Genomic DNA, 20,441 nt, shown 5'->3' with positions numbered 1-20,441 from the left:
CTATTTAAAAGCATGGTATCACACAGAAAGTCTGATCTGCTGATCAGATTGGTGATGTATTTCATTTCCCAATGGGACACTCAAACATTAATATGAATCTTTTCCTTGTCTTTTTTGAAGGTCTTGATCATACAAACAAATTTAGAATGTGTCTGTACTGCTGCATTGAACCTTCTTCCTGATTCCTAGAGAGCGGTAAGGAAGGAAGGAAGAACAAATATGTTCACTTAACAGAAGAGTTGAATTTTGCTCACATTTCAGTACAAGTCTGCCTATTGTGTTCATGAAACATACTGAAAAGGCAAAAGCTGACATTATAGTCTTACCATCAAAACAGACTGATTCATGGTTTATATGCAGCTAATTGCTTACTACTTAACCCACTTTTAGCTACGTCCCCATATGCAGGCTGTTTCAGTCTTTAAATGCATTCAAGTCAGTTGAGGAATATTAATTTGTTCCTCAACCCAGAAGGGTGCCCAATTGTTGGGTCAGCTGTTAAAAAAGGGAAAATAGTCATTTGCGCCAGGCAGCTTTCTTTCTTTCATTTGATCAGATTACAAATGATTAATCAAAACTAAAGACTTCTTACCAGCAGGCAGTTCCCTGTATTTGAGGAAAGCCCACATTATTTAACTCACTGTGTGCCTTTTGTGAAGTACAGTTTGCCAGTATTATGTGTTACTTATCCAGTAGCCGCTCCTGAATGAATTAACTCGTATTCTGCTTTAACTTGTACCATCAGGGCTTGTAGTCCAAACAGGAACATACAGCCTCTATATTATTTAGGTAAGGAAGGTTTATTACTTTACATTTATAGAGCCCTGGTTCTCCTGAGCCCTATAATCACAAAGGTCTTTTACTAGCATGACCAGGAAGTGAACTCACATCTATTTCTCAAGGAATTCAGAGTCTTGAAGCTTGAACATGAAATTACAGCTTCTGCAGCTTTATAAGAACATATTGTGACTTTCATTCTGTTGTATAACAATGTATTTTAAAGCTATTATGGACAGTTTGGCAGCTGCCAGAAATCAGTGTATAGCTCTCAAAGCCAAATTAGCTTCATTTGTTAGCAGAGTTTGCTGAGGACTTGGCCTCTTCTGATTCCTGCAGAATTCTCCTGAATCAAAAATGGATAAAAAAACCTGATGCTTCAGGTTGTACTTACTTGTTCAGCACTGCCACACTGGAATAATCACATTCCCAATATTTGAAGCCTCTGGATGTACAGTAGTGACATTAAGAGAACAAGCCCATCACAGGTGACTTGGCTGCTCTCTAAAGAATCTGTATGCTTGTAAAACCCAACAGGTTGTGGTTCTCCTTGTGGGGAATAGTGCTCCCATGTCTCAGAAAGTCTGTTTCCCATCACTGAGCTACTTCCATCTCAATAGAGGTCCTTGATTACATCTCTCTGTGAAACTTTCCTCAGTTAAAGGTTCAAATACCTCTTAAGAATTTGAACTGGGCAGCCGATATGTAACTTGTCTCTACCAAGATGCAAGCCACAGGGCAAAGACTCAAGAGGTCTTTGCTTGCTTTCATCCTCCTACTCAAGGTTTGTGCATGGGCACAATCAGCATTTTTTCCTAATGAGGCTATAGCTGACCTGGAGTAAGGAAGCACGCTGGGTGGAAAGCCTGGCATCAGCACTCTCACTAAGCACTGAGGCTGGCTTTGTGCACCGCGGCGCTTTGCAGAGTAGGGACATTGCATTTTGAAAGTCTACGGTCCCTCAGGGATTCTGACCCGTGTGGTGCAAAAATGAAAGATGAATTTTTGAATGGAGCGTGAGGGTCAGCTTCACAGTGCTGCATGCAGCTACTTCAGTAAATCAGAATGGTTTCCAAGGGCCTCCAGCTGTGTTACAGCTCTTCTGTTACTGCTCCTGGAATATTACTGGAAAAAAGGCAGCATCTTACACAAAGGCTGTGATCCTATAAATGTTGCTGGTCAGAATCCACCTACACAGAAGCACTTCTAGGGTAGCGAACTTTGGTTTCTATATCAGTAACCAAAATCTCTAGCTCTCTCTGGATTGGCTTGGCATGTTGTAATAGATAAGAAGAATGAGGGAAAGATCTTGTTTGCCAAAAGACGGGACTTTTGTTATTCCCTGTCTGAAATTATAAATAAATAGTTGCATGATAATTTAAGGGACTAATTCAATATGATGTTTCTCTTCATTTACCTCACTGAACCCTGTTAATAGCACCACAGACCTAAAACTTTTGTGCTTTAATAGGCAAAAGTTGCAAAAATCAACATAAGAAAAAAAAGGCAATTAATTTTTCAAGACAATGATTCACAGCAGCAATACCTTCCATCTATCTGCCTCTGTGTTAATGTGTAATGTAATTTTCTGACTTTAAATTCATTTTGAATCCTGCCTCTTTAATCTCTGTAAGATTTTTGGCGGTGACCTCTACTTCTTGCATAATTACTGCTAATGAATAGTTTAAAATGCCTCATTGAGTTGGAAAGCTATTTACATAGTTATTATCCAGCCCAAAGTCTGAATTCCTCATTGTCTTTTATGTACATTTGCTTAGAAGGAAGAGCTATGAGTGTTAACAACCTGGCTGCACTGAAGAGTTGGTCCAGCTATCAACTACAGGTAAAGGCTGAGTGGAGGCTGAACCTCATGCTAAATGTAACCCATGCTTCCTTCATTTGCTAAAGTAATATGTTAGCAAAAGCAGGATTTTATGGAAAATGAGGGGGTGGAGAGGGAATGGTATTGCTGCTCTACCCTCTCTCTCTTCCTCTCTTTTTCAAAATAAGCATTGTCATTTTTTTTTTCCTGCTTTGCTTGATTCAGTTTCATCTCTGTGAGAGCTACATCCAAGGACTGAGACGTAAATAAGATCTGTGGGCAACTTTGGTAAAGCTGCCTTGGTTTGAGTGATTTTGTGCAGGGTTGAACGAGTGGAGGATGGTGACCCAGAAGGCTTTCTTTAGCTGTCCTTGCCTGAAATTGGAGCAAACTGAGCTTCTGTGGACAACTAAGGCTTGAGTCTTGGATCTATATCTGAAAGCTTTACCGGGTTTCCTTTTTATTAAAAGGGTGTTCAAACATCATCTCCTGACTCCAAACCTGACTGAAGATGAAGTGATTGAGTGTCTGAAGCACTAGAGAGTGGCCTTGGAGACCCTGATCAGCTACCCCACAGATGTCCTGTGTGACTTTTGGTGTGCTACTCAGTCTCTCTGCACCTCACTTTCCCGTTTATTTTAAAGTTGCACTTCCCTGCTTCTGGGAGAACTATGAGGACAAATATACAAAAAAATCTCTGTAGTTTCTCAGCCTTTCTGAATGGGGATATTACAGAGAGAGGTGAAAGTTGGTCAGTTGGTAAGCAGCTGGAGTGGCACAGAAGAAAAGTCTTTGCCTCAACCTTTTCCCTGTTGGGAATCTTTTGACATCCCTACAATACAGACAGTTTTTCAGCATGGTTCCTATTGCTAAAGCATACTAGTCTTCATTCTGATCTTCTCCCACATGAGAACCTGCAGATCATGGTATATCAGTGAGCCTTATTAATACCATGTTAGCTGAAAACATGGGTGAAGGACAAGACACTGGCTGAAGTTATGAGAACTGATTCCTGCAGCTTCTCCAAGAGGTGGACAGGTGGAGAGCATATCCCTCTTTCCCTACAGATAATAGAAATGAAAAATCAGGAGTGGCTGAAGAAGCAAAGCCTTCTGGTTTTGAAGGGAAAAGGTACCTCAGGAAGGAGGGGCTGAGGAACTTGCTTTTGTTTAACTGTGTGTCCAGGCAAGATTAAATGAAATTGGCTGAGACGCAGGAGAAACAGACAGGAATGATTCCGTGATTCGGGGAAAAACTATAAACTGCAAGAGAAAGATGGAGGACATCTCTGAGACTTTCTCCTAAGACCAAGGATGCTCCACTTGAATGAGGAAACATAAAAAGATGTGCTGATTTTATTGATCCACAGCCTTATATCTCATATGTGTCTAAGAGTCCTTTGTTAAAGACCTGTTCACAGAGGCAGTTTGTGCTCCTCAACTTTCATTTTGCCCTAGAGGTTTGTTTGTAAGCCCTGAGGTACACAGAGGCTTGAACTCTGGCAAAGGAGATGTTTAGGCTCTGGGCTTGGTGGGGTAGGGGAATAAGTCATCACAAGGTCTTTGGGGCCCCACGTGCTGACTCTGTGTTCCCATTTCCATGAAAAGAGACCCTACATCCTCCAGAGAGGTGGGCAGCTGCTGGGAGGACCATGGACATCACAGGAAGAGCACATCAGTCCCCATAGCCTGATGAGCACCCAGTGTTGTTGGAGTGTGTGTTGGAGTAGGTGGGGGCACACACTGAGGGGTCAATGGCAGCAGTGGTCTTGCCTGCTTGGCTGGATGCAGGGACACCTGGTATGAATGTGATCTTGGGTCATGCTTCCACACAATGAATCTCTTGGCTCCACTTTATTTTTGTCTGGCTTTTAAGAAGTATCAGCCCCGGATAACTCCAGGTGGCCACCCACCGCATGTTCTCATCTGTCTGGAGTTCTGCCACCTTGCCACTACTGAGTCCTCCACCTTCATGAATTTCACTGCTATCTGGTTTTCACCTGGGAATCTCAGTTTTTATTGGAAAAGAAATACATTTTTGGCACTTGTGGCTTTAGAGAAAAATCTGAAATACGTGAGCTTTACATATTGTGAAAGAGTGTGAGCAAGTTAAAAGAGCTAAGCATTTATTATTTTTAAGTCTACTTTTTAGCATGTCTCAAGAATTTTGAGGCTGGATAATTAATTGGGAATTTTTTTAACACTTTGAGGTGATGGTAACACATTTCTGAATCTCTGGATACAGCACTATGGAAAAAGCAAGACGTGAGGAGGCCAGATCCTGCCTTTTGCATGTGTTATGTCTATCTGGAGCCATATCACAGAAGTGAAAGGGATTACTTCTGGCAAAGAGGAGGTCTGCTTCTGGCCTCTGGATTTGGAGGAGAGTTTCTACTCTCCAATTTCCTTATGTCAGCTCATGTAACCATAATTACCAGGCCCTGTTCCCTCTTATCCCACTCTCCTCTTTGACATCTGCGCAGAACTCTGAAATCCCAAACATGTCGGTGTGAATCTGTGCAAGCACTCTGGTTCTGGGATTTATTTTTTTTATTTGAGGGATTTATTTCTTTTTTTCTGGTCAGGTGCACAGCACACGCCTGGTTCCCACAACCGAGAGGAAGCAGTTTCTTGGTGTTCACTCTCCTGGGCAGTAATTACAATTTGTCAGGAATGCAGTTTATTTCGTAATTCGGCATTTCCCCACAGCACAATTGTGTAACACCTATACAAATATTTGTTCCTGTTAATGCTTGGGAAAAAATAAAACATTATAGTGGTAGCCAGAACAGGCCTAAGGTACTTGCAGAAACAAAACCTTATCTTTCCCTGTCCTTGAACCTGGTCCAACGTTCATTAAAATAGTCAGTAATACTCCCATCGACTTCTGTAGGAATAACTTCAGAACTTAAATATTTGTAGTTCCTGGTAGATGCTATATTGATGGCCCTAATCTATTTATATATTCAGCTGGCATAGTAGAGGTAAAACAAGACTGCTATCATTGCTTAAATATAAATCTTAAGGGGCAGAACCTGGGCATCAACACAGAACTCAGTTCCTGTGCTCTTGCAATAGCTGCTTCCTCTGATTACACGTCCGATAAACAAACCAAACTAATTTTTCTGATTATTTTTTTTACTGAAGCTGCTGCTTATGGTGTTGGGCTAGTACAATTTACACCATCTTGTATACTCTGTCAAATAGCCCCAAAGAAGAGGTTAACGTGACAGACGCAGTAGCGGTGGTTACTACTTCCTGGGCCTCTTTTAAGTCCTTAAGACTAAACATTTAGAGCAGAACAAAAGTTGAGAAATCTGGTAGCTACAACCTAGGATTTCTTGTGATTATTGAATAGCTGTAGTACTATGCAAGACAACAGCAATGAAGTTAGAAAATGGGAATGTAGAACAAGCAGTTATGATTTTTTCCTAATTTTATTTTAAATTTCCTTTGGAAGGAAAAAGGGCCAGGATAAGAAATACTTAAGCAAATATTTTAAAATGGAATATTTGTAGCCTGCTGGTGAGAAATTACATGGTTATTAAAATATCTGCTGCTCTCCTATGGAAATAAGGCCATCAGATATCTGTCCTCATCTGGAAAACAATGCAATTGAAATAACTGACAAACTATTTGCACAGTGATGGCTCTTATTTAACCTGCCATCCCTAGCAAATTCCTTGAAGTATTACCCCCCTCTGCTTGCCTCATGGTGCCCCAACAAAACAGGCAGAAGTGAGACTCAAAGCAAAAAAAAAAAAAAGTTTTGAAGACTGTGGGATTTTTGTCCATTTTGGATGTATGATTGTATGAACTATGTGAAAAGCATTTTGGTGTGTCATTTCAGCATCATTCATTTAAGCAGAAAATAAATATTTTCTTTTTTTTTTTTTGGAGCATCAACTCATTTGCATGAAGCTTTTCTTTTTTTAAGAGCGGTTCCTTTTTGTTTTCCCTGTGTAGAATGGGAAGTTGCATTAGTTTTCCAGATTAAGTGAGAAAAGTGTTTTGTCTCACCGATATGAGTGTCCCACTCATTCTACAGTGTCTTCTAAGCCCCCGTAGCAATCTGACTGGTAGAGTCTTCACACTTCAAGTCAGAGCACGCATAAAACAGTGTTAGTATAGTCTGCGTCTTTTTTTTTCTTTTTCTTAAGGAACTAATGATTTTTGCAGACATAACATCTTTTCGTATCAAGTGAAATCCCTGAAGAGATGTGATTTTTACTTGACTTGGGGGTCAAAAACAAAATGGAAGATATATCAAGTGGTGGAGCAAACAACTTTATTGATGTTAGGAGTACCACAAGGAAATTTTGAAGGAACTGAGAGCCAGAAAGCCAAACCTGGGGTGAGAGCTCAAGGAAAGCTTTGCCACGTGGGAGGTACCAGCTATGAAGGGGCAGCATCCCTCTCCAAGGGTGTCGATGAACCGATGAACTGAGTAAACAGTCCCCATTAAGCCAGTCCGTCACGTCTCTGGGTATGTGGCTTACCATAGGGCTGTCACCACCGTGACACAGCTGTCATCGCATGACTTTGCCTGCATGCTGAAGCCACACTTGACTTGTGAACCACAAGAGGTTCAAGAGCCATGAGTTCATGATCCTTCATCTAGCTGATTTCTCCAGCAAAGACTGTGCATTAAGTTCCAAGCAAAATAAAACAGAGATTCACTTCAGCTTTGTAATTTTACAATGCAGCTGGAACTTTATATTTTTGTGTCAAAAAGAGTCCTAAAGGTAATGATATTTCAAATTGTTCCTCTGAAGCACTTTGGGTCCATACGAGCCAGGTGAAGCTATCATGCTCTGTATGTGTGTGCACGCACGGAGCTTACAGTGTTGAGAAGAAATTAGATATAGAATGCTAGGCTTTGGTTACCCTTGACTGGAAAAAAAAGGAGATAAAAATAACAGCATTCTCAAGTGCTCCCTACACAAAAGTTAGTCCCTAAAAGCTAGGAAATTCACCCCAAATCAGAAGTTTTAAACTAAATAAAAAGAGATGCTATCTATTTGGATTCCAGTGTTAAGCTGTTAAGATGTATATTTCCAAGTTTTTTTTCAACAACCTTGAGAGTGATATGGTAAATATGTATTTTGCTGTGTTTTAATAAAAATTGGATTTCTGCAAAAGAAATTTCTTCTAGGTTATCTGATGAACTCTAGCCAGGTCCCTGGTGGCAAACCGCTTGCCTTTTTTCTACATTGCACTTCTGCTTCATTGACCAGCTTGTTTCTATATAAAAAGGGTGACTGGAATTTGCAGGTATGTTAGTTATTGGTGATTTCTCACTTGCTGCGAAGCCAGACCTTTGACAATTATAAACAGATGCCTCTGTAGCACATTTGGTTCTGCTCAAAAAAGTGGAAAAGTGGTTTTATCCTCTATTAGAACAATAATAGTAAAACCATAGCTTTACCATAGATAGTAAAACTTATGCAGTCACTGTCAGAAAAAAAATCTTCATGATAAAACCATTCATAGTTTCATTCAAAAGCAGTATTTTTCTACCTAACTCAGTTATTAAACTATGCTTTATCCAGTGCAAAAGTTGAGCAGAAGTGAAGCTGGGCTGAGGATGTTAAGTCTGTGATTATTCATCAAATATGACTTTCACCTGGAATTGCATGGCCAAATTCAGTGGTTCTGCCAACAAAGATTGTACTATCTGAGAAATATTGCCTGTCTTTAGGGGGATGGAGGGGCAGTGGGAAAAGTCAGATATTCAACATAATAATTCCCGACCTACAAAATGTTACATTCTGAAAACCGTTGTGCTGTAGTACTCTAGAAGTCAGACACACATGAGCTTCTGAACTGAAACAGCGACCCAGACATAGTCTGTAGTGTCTCAGTTAACTGCAATCTCCATTAAAGCTTGACTGTGTGCAGAAAAACTCAACCAGAAAATTCTTAAAAACATAAAATAACTACTACCATCTAATGTTTAAATGTTGTTATAGTGATTAATAATGCTTTGCAATAATGTGTGTGCATCTCTACCTTTTTGATAATGAACAGATTGTATAAACAATATACTTAGAAGCTCCCATAACCTGATGAATCCATTATGGAATTATATCTTTAACTCATATGCAAAACTAATTATAGGAAGAATGTGTATGCTGCAGCTGGTTGAAAACAATGGTAATTTTAAAAGCTTTTTATCTTCTTTTTGTAATCCACTTCTGCTTTACTCTATATGAACTCATCACTAGAAGACATAAAAAATCTTTAAAAATCAAGTTACACTGGTAACAAGACCTGGGTGTGCACAGAAATCTAAGTTTCAATTTTTTTTAATTAGTGAGTGCTCTGTGTAGTGCAGTGAAACAAACCATGTTTGCCAGTGTTTCCCCACTTAATGTACTTTATGAGAAAAGTCCAGGTTCTGAAGCATTTAAATCAATCTAATTGCCTTTGACATTTCTGCTGCTTTTGATATTTTTTTCTCCAGGATCTATTTATCTTTTTGGAGCCTGGTTCTTCCTCTATCTCTGTTTTCTCTTATCTTCATATTACCTTCCTTGTTGTTTTCAGCTTCCTTTTCATCAATGAAGTTTCAATGGACAACATTCTTTAAATCAGAAATTTAATGCCACTTCACAGTGAAGGACCAGACATCATAAGATTATGGGCACATTTACTCTACAGTCATAGGACAATAATGTAGATATCCATGCTAGCTTTAAACTGTCTCGCTTGATTAACAATGCTCAGTATGAATCAGCATGAGCTCATTTAACCTACTAAGAAAAGCCTGCAGAGTAAGTGTGCACTAAATCCTGCAAGACCTTCTTTGATGGGAAGTTACACTGTGTGGTAATTTTGACAACCCCTGTTTAGATTTGGGAGATCACTGCTGGTGAAAAAGTGAAATCTTTTACTATCTCTAGTGTGTAAGTACTCGTAAACTTTTAGGTGTAAGTTGTCTTTCCACTGTGTCTGGATCCCAAAGTGGCTTTTCTTCTCTTCCAGTCAGATGAGGCCATCTGTGCTAGAAGAGCTTTTGGTTATGATCTGGATTCACACTTCACATAAGTGTGGAGATTAATTAAGTGAGGAATGGATACCCAAGACACTTATAATTAACGCCTTAAGTAAGTTATAAACCAGGGCTCCAAAGATGAAAGCTCACTGCTTGACTGATTTTACTAAATCACACATTCCCTCTCGACCACTGTTTTAAGGGCACAATCTTTGGCAGTTCCATGCACGTGATTTGAGAATTATTCACTTCAGAGTTTTTTGCTTTATCAACATCACAGTATTTTTTTCCCAAGCACTGCAGTACACGCTTATGTTAAATTCTTTGAACTTGCGTCACTTTGAGATCTGATTAAACCTTTTAGACCTGCAAGTAGATGTTTTGCATATTGAAGAACTTATTCTCATACCTAAATCTTTCTGCCTCCTGGGGTTCCTCACATGAAAGGTATTCTCGATCAGCTTTTTCAGATGCTTCTATTTTCATCCTGGAAAACTATGATGATTTTAGGGGGATCTAAGAAGGAGCAAGTTACTTTGAACCTTAGTTTTCTGCTAGAAGGTGGGCATGCTTTTTGGTTTCAAATTTAATTTAAAACCAAAACCAAAACGAAACCACACACAAACAAACAAACAAACAACAACAACAAAAAAAACCCAAAAAACTCTCTAGTAGCTTTTGAGAAGTTGGGTAATTTTTCTTTTGGCATTTTCAGACACAGTGTTTGGGCTCTGGTCCAATACTCCTGAAGTCTAAGAGAACTGGGGACAAGAAGGGAAGCCAGTATGTCTAAAAGCAAGCTAGGAGTCAATTAAAGTAAAAAAGACATCCTTCAATAAGTGGAAGTCCAAATGAAGAACATAGAAAAGATAATAAACCTTCTGGCAAGCTAAACGTGAAACTATAATAAAGTTGGCCAAAAAAGGGTTCTGAGGAGCAAGGGTGCAAAATCTAACAATAAAAGCTTTTTTTTTTTTTCTTTTCAAATACATCAGAAGCAGGAAGCTTGCCAGCAAGTTGATGGGGCCAATATATTACTGAAACATAAAAAGACCACTATAGAAGAACAGGTCTATAGCAGAAAAGCTTGAAAGTATTACATTTGTAAACGCTCATTATGGAGGGGCTCAAGGAAGTTTCCCTGTTGGAGCCATTTGTTGGGAACTGTCCTGCGGAACTGCTGATGCTGGAATGGTTTGATAGTAAAGGGGATGAGAATAAATCAACACAACAGCGGGGCCAGGGGGCCACGCTGTACATGTGCAGCTTGTGCAAAGGCTCTAAAGAAACTCAGAGGAGTCAACTCTTCCTGCATCCTGGCACTTAGGTCAGCCATTTTTTTAGAGATACATGACATTCTATAGGTGATGCTGCTTTTTGAGAAGGCTTCAGGACAATCAGGAAACTACAAACTTGTGTATGACTTCCGTATTTCCAAACTGGTATAATCTTCCCTTATTATAGCCAAAACAAAACCAAAACAACTAAGAAGAAACCAAACCCATACTTATTACAGAACAAAGCAGATCAAATTTCCAACCTGTTTTCATAACATAAGGCAAATATTAGTGAGACCTGTGAGATCATTTATTGTTTTTTGCTATGATGCTAGATGTATTATATATTCATTTAATGCAGAAGAACTTCATCTGAAGTTTTATTAGAATATTCTAATCTGAGTGGTTACTTAGGTGTCACTGACTTAAATGTTTAACCTTTGTAATACATAGACGTGTGCTATGGCACAGTTATGTTTCCCGTACACTTCAAGGCAATCTGCTTATAACCTGCAGTAAACTCTCAACTTGAAATGTAAGGTGGGAGGGAGATGAAACTCTCACAGAAGATAAACTAATAAAACACAGTTCTCAGTTAAAGGTGAAAGAAAAATGTCCAAACACTAACTTGGTCCTCTGCAGAGTAAGCTAGTGTTGTGGCTAGACTTTTATGGCAAAATGGCTAATCCTGTGTAATTGTTCTAGATTCATTTGAAAGTTAATTCTGTTTTTTTAATCACTGTTTGGCTTTGGACAGGAGGCTACTTTCTATTCTACCTTGAAGCCTTACCAGATCACTCAGTCTAAATCAGATTCAAGCACTGCACAGTTGGTATACAAAATGGAAAGGAAGAAGTAATACTCCCTAAAAATTGAATCAACTGTGAGACATTTGGTTGGTCATATGTTTGGGAGAAAAGCTGGTGTTCCCACTTCCCTGTAGTATTAGTGTGGTTGATGTGAAAGACTGGCCCCAGCTCTGTTCCCTATCCGTAGTACTCAGGGGAAAAATAAGGATTAAGGTTATTGTAAGTGATATTTTTGGTTAAAACATACCAGGGCCACCTGGTCCCTGCCTGATTGCCAGCGTAACTCAGAACAGCCAGTTTATATCCCATTTCCCTTGGTCCCTTAGGAGCTCTGGAAAGCAATGAAAAAGCCTAGAGCTGTGCACTTCATCTCCTCTTCAGCACTCTCTCTTCTGTTCCTTGGTGCAAAATCTGCCATCTGCGTGAAGGACTGAAGGAAAAAACCCTTTCTGCCCATCTAGTGCCTCCTAAGAACCTTCTGCATAGAAAGTGATTTCATGTGGCCATTTTTTTCCCTTGTTTTTTACAGTCAATGGCATAAACAGACTGTATATAAACAACCCTGTGACCTGCAGATAGGTGAGACCTATGTTGGTCAATAATAGCACAAAGATCCAACTACTGTTCAGTAAAACTCTCACTGTCTGTGTGGCACAGGGCTATGGCTTCAGAGACATTTTGCTTGTGAAGGTGCTGCCCAAAATGCCCATTGATATGAAGCAGACGTGTTCATTTCATCCCAGCACATTTTGGCTACAGAGAAGGTTGCTGGTGATAATACGTGGGCTTGCTCCTTTCATTTTGATTTAGGGCTTAGTTTTACTTTTCATGGCAGGGTCTTGGTGTAACTTTCAGAAATAGGGTAGTTGTTTCTGTTATAGCTAGAAAGCTTTGACAGACCTATCTGAACATATAGGAGACCCCTATGAGAAATGGTGGTTGGGAATCCATCTGTACATAACATCTTAAACAATGACTTCTGATCCTTTAACACACCTTTTATTTTATTTTTTTTTTCCTTGTGGCATGAATAGTGTGGGGAGCCACATAACTGCAAATACAACTTCAGATCTTCTCCAGGCAAGTTCAGATAAGTGGTTGTTGCATTTGTTATAACTTGGGCAACCGCTTTCAGTCTCTTTTACAGGCAGATACAAAACCTTAGTTTGGTTTTTTTTGCTGGAGAGGACCACCTGCTTGTCTGAGATTACCATGAGAGTACGCTGCCAATACTTTTATGAAACATTTAGGATTAGTTAAAAAAGACAAGTAGTTTCTGCCCAAGACATTTCACATCTTTCTTTTTCATTTATGAAGAGCATAGCTATCCAGACTAATTAATTCTTTGCTTTTAACCTTATTTGCAATTTATAGGTTTTTTCGAATTCGATACATAATTTGTAATTGTTAAAACTCTGAGACAGAACCTTCTTAATTCCCTTAATTCAATGCTGCTAGTGGAAGGGGGATGAATTTACCCAGATCACTTCAGATACGCTATGCTTACTCCACGAAATCGTCAAGTACCATTTCAAAAGCTCATCCAGGCTAAACGTCTAACCTTTACAATGGCGGGGAGAAATCCTGTTTGCGCATCAAAAAGTTTGCGGGACTTCACAAGTTTCAAAAAGTCAGGACTTTAAAAAAAAAAAAAATTAAAAAATCACCATTTTATCCTAATTGTCGTCTTCCTTAAAACACCGCGGGGGTCGTAGTTGCCGAGCAGAAGGAGGAGGAGGAGGAGGAGGAGGAAGATGCCGCCCCTCCGCCCGGCCCTGGCCCGCGTCGGCTCTCCCGGTACCGCAGCGCCGCCCCGCGGATCCCGGCGGCATCGGCGGCCGGCGCGCCCCGACAGAACGCGGGTTCGCGCCCCGGATGCATCCAAAGGAGAACCGCTGTATGTGTTACCTGCGTGTTCCCAAACTACGGGAAGCAGGGAAATAAAAATCTTCAAAATGCGTAATGAGCCCTTGCAGGGTGTTTGAGCTGGGTTTAACAAGCCTTTAGCATACGATTCAGAAGATCTGCCGTGTCTTGCTTCTGTTTGCCCCACTGGTGCGCTTGTCTCTGGTACCTGAACTTGGCTGGGAATTTCCTGGCTGAGGAACTGAACATGGTGTCTTGTGATTTAATAGGAAACAAGCTGTTGCTAAGACCTCTGAGCCCTCAGAGCTCTGCAGCCAGGCGGACACCCCAGGGAGCCATCGTGCCCAGGGGAAAGGAGTTGAGGGGCAACTCCTGCCCTGCCCACCCAGGAAACCCAGTGCCCTGCTCTCCACCTACGAGAGTCATCTTTAAATACAGCATAATATTTCAGCTGAAGCTAAATTTCACAGAGTTTCCGGTTTTCTTTAATTCCCTCACATCTCCGGATTTCATTTGCAATACAAAAAAAAATAATTTTGGAGGAAAATCAAAGAGGTTTTTCATAGATAGCAGTGCATGTGCATGCATTTTCTCTACAGTGGATCTTGTGTAACCATTAGAAAGTGACTTTATTTCTGGGAACCTGATTTATGGAACAGCAGATGGGTGGATAGCTGATCCCCAAGGAAAAAAATGTAAGTCATCACTGACAAGCATGTGGAAAGACCACCGAATTCCAAGTTGATGTTGTCGGACTGATAACTATATTAGCAAATATTTTATATAAGCTTAGCTTGTGCATTCCCTGGTAACTATGTTGGTTTTAACAGCTTACATAAACATAATGGACATGAGCATTTCTTTAAGACCTGGTGTATCATATTATATCAAAGCATTGAGTGAGAAACTGGCAATAGGTCATCCAAAAGAATGCAGTTTGACATGAAAGGATTTTTGTCAGCTAAGGTAAAAATTCTCCGGGGAGGAGAGGGAGATGTATTGTCCTTGAAATATCTGATTCTCCACACATCCGTGTTCCACTAGCAGTACAACAGTAGTTAACCATGGCGAGAAACATCTATTTCTCATTAGTTTTAGTATCTTAGTTAAACATATTTAACCAATGAGACAAGGGCAAAGTGGCTGAGTGGACATGTCCCCGCAGCTGATACATGCAGACAGAAGAGCTACATGGCAGATATATGTTGATATGGGCCATCCTCTCTTGTCATGTTGTAAGCAGAAGCTCCCCTGCCCTGCAATGCAGAGTGCTTTGTATGAGAAATCTCATTCGTGCTGTATCAAAATGTCACGTGTTTGTGTTCCTTTTCAGATGAACTTTAATTGTGACCCTGCTGAGGGTGTATTGCTTGTTTTGGAAATACTTGCAATATCCCTAGAATGTTTATTTTCCACCCCAATATGCTGCTACATTTTTGCAAGCTTTCTCTGTTTGTAATGCAATGTTTGGCCAGGAAACAGAGAACACAAATGAGAAACAGTTCCTCAGTCTTAGGGAAACGTAGTGAACCTGTGTCAGAAAGTGTTTTATTGGAAACAAGACAAAGATTTCCAGAGAAATAATAAACAAACAGCTGGTCAGCATCCCTGTAAGACCATAAACTTCAGATGTGTATTTCCTGGAAGAATCAGAGTATTTTGTTTAATTCTCTTCCTTTGCCCTCAGCAGGTGGGAGAAACAGAGGGCAGGTCTAGTGATAATGTTCCAGAGCAAATAATTAGATATTTAACGTGTGCAGCAACAACACAATTTGCATAGCCAGCTAACCATCTACACACTATTTCCAGTAATGGATCCAAACCACTGGATTTCTCCATGTATTTGTCAAAGACCAGTACTTAAGCCAACAGTACCTAAAGAATCGGGCTCCAAAGGGTTGGCAACAGGTAAACAGTTCTCCCCTGCAGTGCTATGCAGGAATCTAATGTCAACATTGATGTTACTACCTTTTTGCCAAGGTAGTAGAGTATTGGTATGGTCAAGACCTGTGTTTTCTGAAACAAGGACTCAGCCCCTCAGTGAAGGCACAGAAGTTTCCAAAAACAGTGTCAGAGACCCTGCTGCCCATGAAATCATAGCACCATCAACTCCTTGCACACGGGCTAGATGGAAGTGCAGGTGTTGAAGTCAGACCTGAATCCAACAACAGTTGATTATGTCACCTCAGAGGGTAGACAGGAGCCTGGCTGCACTGTCATTACCCTGAGAGTGCTCAAAATTCAGGTTCTCCATGATAGCTAACGCCTCTCCCTTCAAAACCACATCACAGAGGGATATGATATCTCTGAGCAACCCTAGAAGCAGGATATTCCCTTCCAATAGACCACAGACTGGTTCAGGGGAAGAGCAAGGGACCATGTTCTCCCATAAGTACAAATACAGCTTGCAGAGCTCTGTAACTGAAGTATCAAGACTAAAATGTTGTTGGATGGTACCAGATGCTTGGAATCCCACTTTGTGATCAACAACAGAGGCAGGAAATAAGTGTGATGCAAATCAGAAAAGGAGGCTCAGGTAGGCTTTTCCTCATCGAGAAGCATGAGGACACTTGAAGATCTTGGAGCTGAGAAAAATTGAATGAAAGGGCTAGAAATGAGGAGGCTTTACAAATGCAGAGAAGGAGGCAGAGTCCTATATGACCAACCCAGTCATAAGAGAGTCCACCAGATTCCTTTCTGTTTTATGAAACAGCACGGGAATTGATAATTACATACCAGTGGTGGGCTCCACAGGGCAGGTGGTGCCTGAGCCTAGAAGAACTCAGCATGTCTATTACACGTCTATTACACTGCAAGTGAAGCTGCTGCACTGGCAGCTACCAAAGCCATTATTTTATTGCTAAGCTAAGCAGGTCAGACAGGTATGTTCACTGGGACCTCAAAATGCTTTGTTTGTACACAGATGGACTTCTGTGTGAACATTCAGTGAGCAGCAGCACATCCATGGATCTGCTTTCACTGGTGTGGATGATGGGTGGGAAACCTAGCACACAGAAGGAGGAGACTAACAAACAATAGACACTTTGCCTCCAGGACAGTGGCTGGACAAACCTTTTCTTGCTATAAAGGCAAAATAAAAGGGTCAGGGGGTTGGCTTTTGCACTATAAGGCAAGGGAATAAAACTGGCATTGTACTCTAGTGAGAAGCCAACCATGTGACCAGCAGGACAAAGCCAAAGCCTTTGAGCAGACCGCTCCTTGTAGGTAATATGAAGACACAGAATCGCACAACCTAAGTTTTGAGCTTTGTGATATTGTCTGTAGATCAGGTTCTTCCATCTATGTAACAAGACAGTTTTTCAGAGGCATGAAGTGGAGTTGCGTTGTTGACTTTTCAACAGCAGGTGGATGCTTAATATCCCTTTGCACCCTCGGAGATCATTCCTTCATGTATTGTTTTGCCATCTGCCTACACACACATTCTCTGCAAGTTTAGAGTTAAACCCAGCATTAGCAGAAGAAAAATCAGTGTACGTGAAGAAGAAAAAACAATCGGTTCTGGGCAAAGGCATGAAGTGCTTTGGGGATCTGTTTAATATTCATTGTGCAGATTTCTGAGGAACTAATGTTCACTTCTAAAGTTTCACGGGTTGGGGATTTTTTTTTGGAGGAGGGGGTGGGTAGAGGGTGGTTGTTTTATATCAAGACCTACAACAGGCTGTGAAGTAAGACTGATTAAATCAATTTCACCCTTGGTTAGCCACAGTTTCTTCAGGCTGCTGGCAGTAGCCAAACTTTTAAAATATTGGCAAAGCTTGTTCTTGCTTTCTTATAGATGAGCTAAAGTACATTTTCAGCCCTTCGGATCATAGGTCATAGTTCTGCTTCACCAGCTTCAGCTAATGACATCACTGACACCCAAAACAGAGCAAGGAACTGCTGAATTTATCAACTGCTAATACCATTAGTGGTGGAGAACCTGGGACTCCTGGTATCTTCACCTTTTGACAAAAGTCCAAAACCACTTCAGAAGAAAGGTTGCTACCAAGCACAAACAGGTGAGAGAGTAACCATTTCAGTTACCTGCTTTACAACAACAGTAAAAAACAATTTATTTTCTGCAGAAGCAAAATATGAAAAGAATATTCACATCATTTAAATCAGTGGTCTGGCTTTTCAGTAACATGTAAAGAACTTACCAACACATCTTGCCCAAAGTTATTGTGATTACCTTCTGTCTCGTTTGAAAAACATTCAGCCTGTATTTCTAATGTTTTGTCATTTTTTTTTCTTTGAAGTCTTCCCTGTGCAACTGAAGTTCAGAAAATAATAATGCAAGGCTCATCTTGCTTTCAAAAGACCTACAGTAACTGTGCTAATCTTATTTGAAAGTAAGATTCATTCTTATCCATCATGTATTCAAGGGACAGTCTTTTGATATATGGAGCATGCTTGGAAATAGTGTTAATTTGTCTTTGTCTAAGCTAAGTGCCTACAAAAGCAGCCTTCACTTGTGAAGACAGGATGCCAGTCCTTCTCTTGACTGTTTGACCCAGGCTAATCTCATTTCCCATATGGGGTGGAGCACCCCAAGGACTGGGGTTTTTGGCCCACCCCAGCAGACGGAAGGACAGTTTGGGGCAGATCCTGATGTCATCCCGGTTCACATCTGGAAAATGGCAAACACAACGTAATGACTTCACTATGAGGATTTTGTGAAGCTGCCAATGAACTACTTACGAATCTTCTGAAATACTGTGAGAGCATGTATAAACCTTCAACGAGACACAAACTTCAGTTCATCTGTGCTGCTTGCTTAATGCCTCTATTGCCCAGTGTGGTAATATAAAGTCATGAATTACAAGGTGATAGGGTTTTTCTGTTCCAAGCAAACAGGTTTGTTAAATCTACATGACCTTCTGTTCCAGAACAAACCCTTTAAACAGGCTGGCTTCCACCCAGATTTAAAAGAGAAGATTGCTTTTCAATGGGCTGCGTTAGCAGGAGCCTGTGACCAGCTGGTGAGAATGATCATATGCTCTGTGATGGCTAGGAAAGAGTAAGGCTTGCTCTAATGACAGCTTTTTTTCTCCTTCTTTAAAAACAAACAAACAAAAACCCCACAACAAACAAACAAAAAACCCCAAACAACAGAGTTTTGGTTGATGGGAATGTCACCAGGACTTGAAAAAGGGAAAAACCTTTCTTGGAAAGGTAAGCTACTGCTGAAAGGTAATCAGAAATATTGGCTAGTTTACACATCAACCGTTATTTCTTGGAGTTTGTTTTAAGCAAAGCCATTTTTATTCTGTACCTTCTGTGCTACCCCAAGCTTGCAACAATCCACATATAACTTATACATGTTTTACAGTGGTCTTCCCACATCGTATTAAGACCTTTCCTTTATAAACTACTATCTTATATACGATATCATACATAAAACCACTAGTAAGTTCTAGAAGTATTGCCGTCTTCTGTCTACCGATGCTGGGTGTCAGCATGTGCTTGTCCTTCCCCCCCGGTGCTGTGGTAGGCCTTCAGCAAAGGGAGCTTGGCCAGCTTAGAGAAGAATGAGGCTGATTCTGGCCCTGCATCTAGAAAAGCGAATTGTCTGGCTTTTTGTAACTGCGGAGTAGCGTCTTGTGTTTGGTTTTTCTTTACTTCTTAACTGGGAGATGGGAGGGAAGGGAAACACAGTTTTTCTTAATGAGCATTAAGAAAAGAAGCACTGCTTTGCATGGGACAGTTAAGGCTTAGAAAACCGAAGCAAGATTTTTCAGGGGTGCTTTGAGGACCTATTTTGCTTATGAGGAAAGGTGAGCAAGAGACTTGATCTATAGCAGGTCTGGCATCACAAACCTTTTGGTGTCTTCAGTTATTCCTCTAATGACAGATACTCAAGGGCACCTGATGTCTTTGTTTAAGCCCCAGTTTACATGCAAGTGTGCCTGCTCAAACATGTGCATTTATAAAGCTGGGCTTGGGGGAGGGCAGGGGGAACACAGCCCTGACTTTTGAGCCAACTGTTGAAAGAGGCATTTATGTGTTTGGAGGGGTATATAGTGGAAAGGAGGTGAAAACATCTATTGGATCAAAACGGCTTGTGGATTTTGGGGTATGTGTGTTGTGGGTGTTTGGTTTGGGTCTGTTGGTTGGTTGGTTTGCTTCAATGTTGTTTTTCGCCAAGGTGGACTGCGTTTCTGCCTTTTTGGTGCTTCCAAAATCAGAAGGCAGAAACAAAGCACCACGCTGCTTCGAAAATTTTCTGGCATAGATTGCCACATAGGATGATTTTATGTTAATGGTTGTGTATGAAAATGTTAATTAGGCCAATTGTACTTTTTAAAGTATTTTTGCATGTGTCCGACTTTCCCAAAAAGCACCTAACTGCTTATGGGGTGTGGTGAGGTGTTTTTTGCTTTATGTGTTGTTGCATTTCCCATGGTCCTCAGCCTGAATGATAAGGGGGTGGATTTATTTTTTAAAAAGCAATATAATTAAATACTGAATTACATACAGTTGTTTGATTTGCAACCACTTGATTGATTCAATACGGGTGTCTGTGAGCAACATAGTAGCTCCCTTACTTGGAACCAGCTTATGATCTAGCTGCTTGTTCACATATTCCTATTGAAATGTAACTACCCTTAGAGCAAAAGTATATGCCCAGTGTAGCAACAGGGGCACAGTCATTTTGTGGATAGGAAGCATTTTTTAAAAAAAAAAAAAACAAACAGGATCAGTAAACCCTGTTACTATGAATCTTTCGTAGGTAGTTTAGATGGAGGTTTCTGTTGACGCTTCATTAGATTTCCAGCGATAGTACAACAGTATTTCCATCACCTTGGCACTTTTGCACCAATATGTCAGGTAATAAGCTATCTAAAATGACAGGAACCAAGGTCATTTAGCTCGGAACTGCTGCTGCAGGAC

The sequence above is a fragment of the Caloenas nicobarica genome, chromosome 1 (genome assembly GCF_036013445.1).
Source record: "Caloenas nicobarica isolate bCalNic1 chromosome 1, bCalNic1.hap1, whole genome shotgun sequence".
Taxonomy (NCBI): Eukaryota; Metazoa; Chordata; class Aves; order Columbiformes; family Columbidae; genus Caloenas; species Caloenas nicobarica.
The sequence above is the reverse complement of the archived record's forward strand: the minus strand, read 5'-3'. Positions refer to the sequence as shown.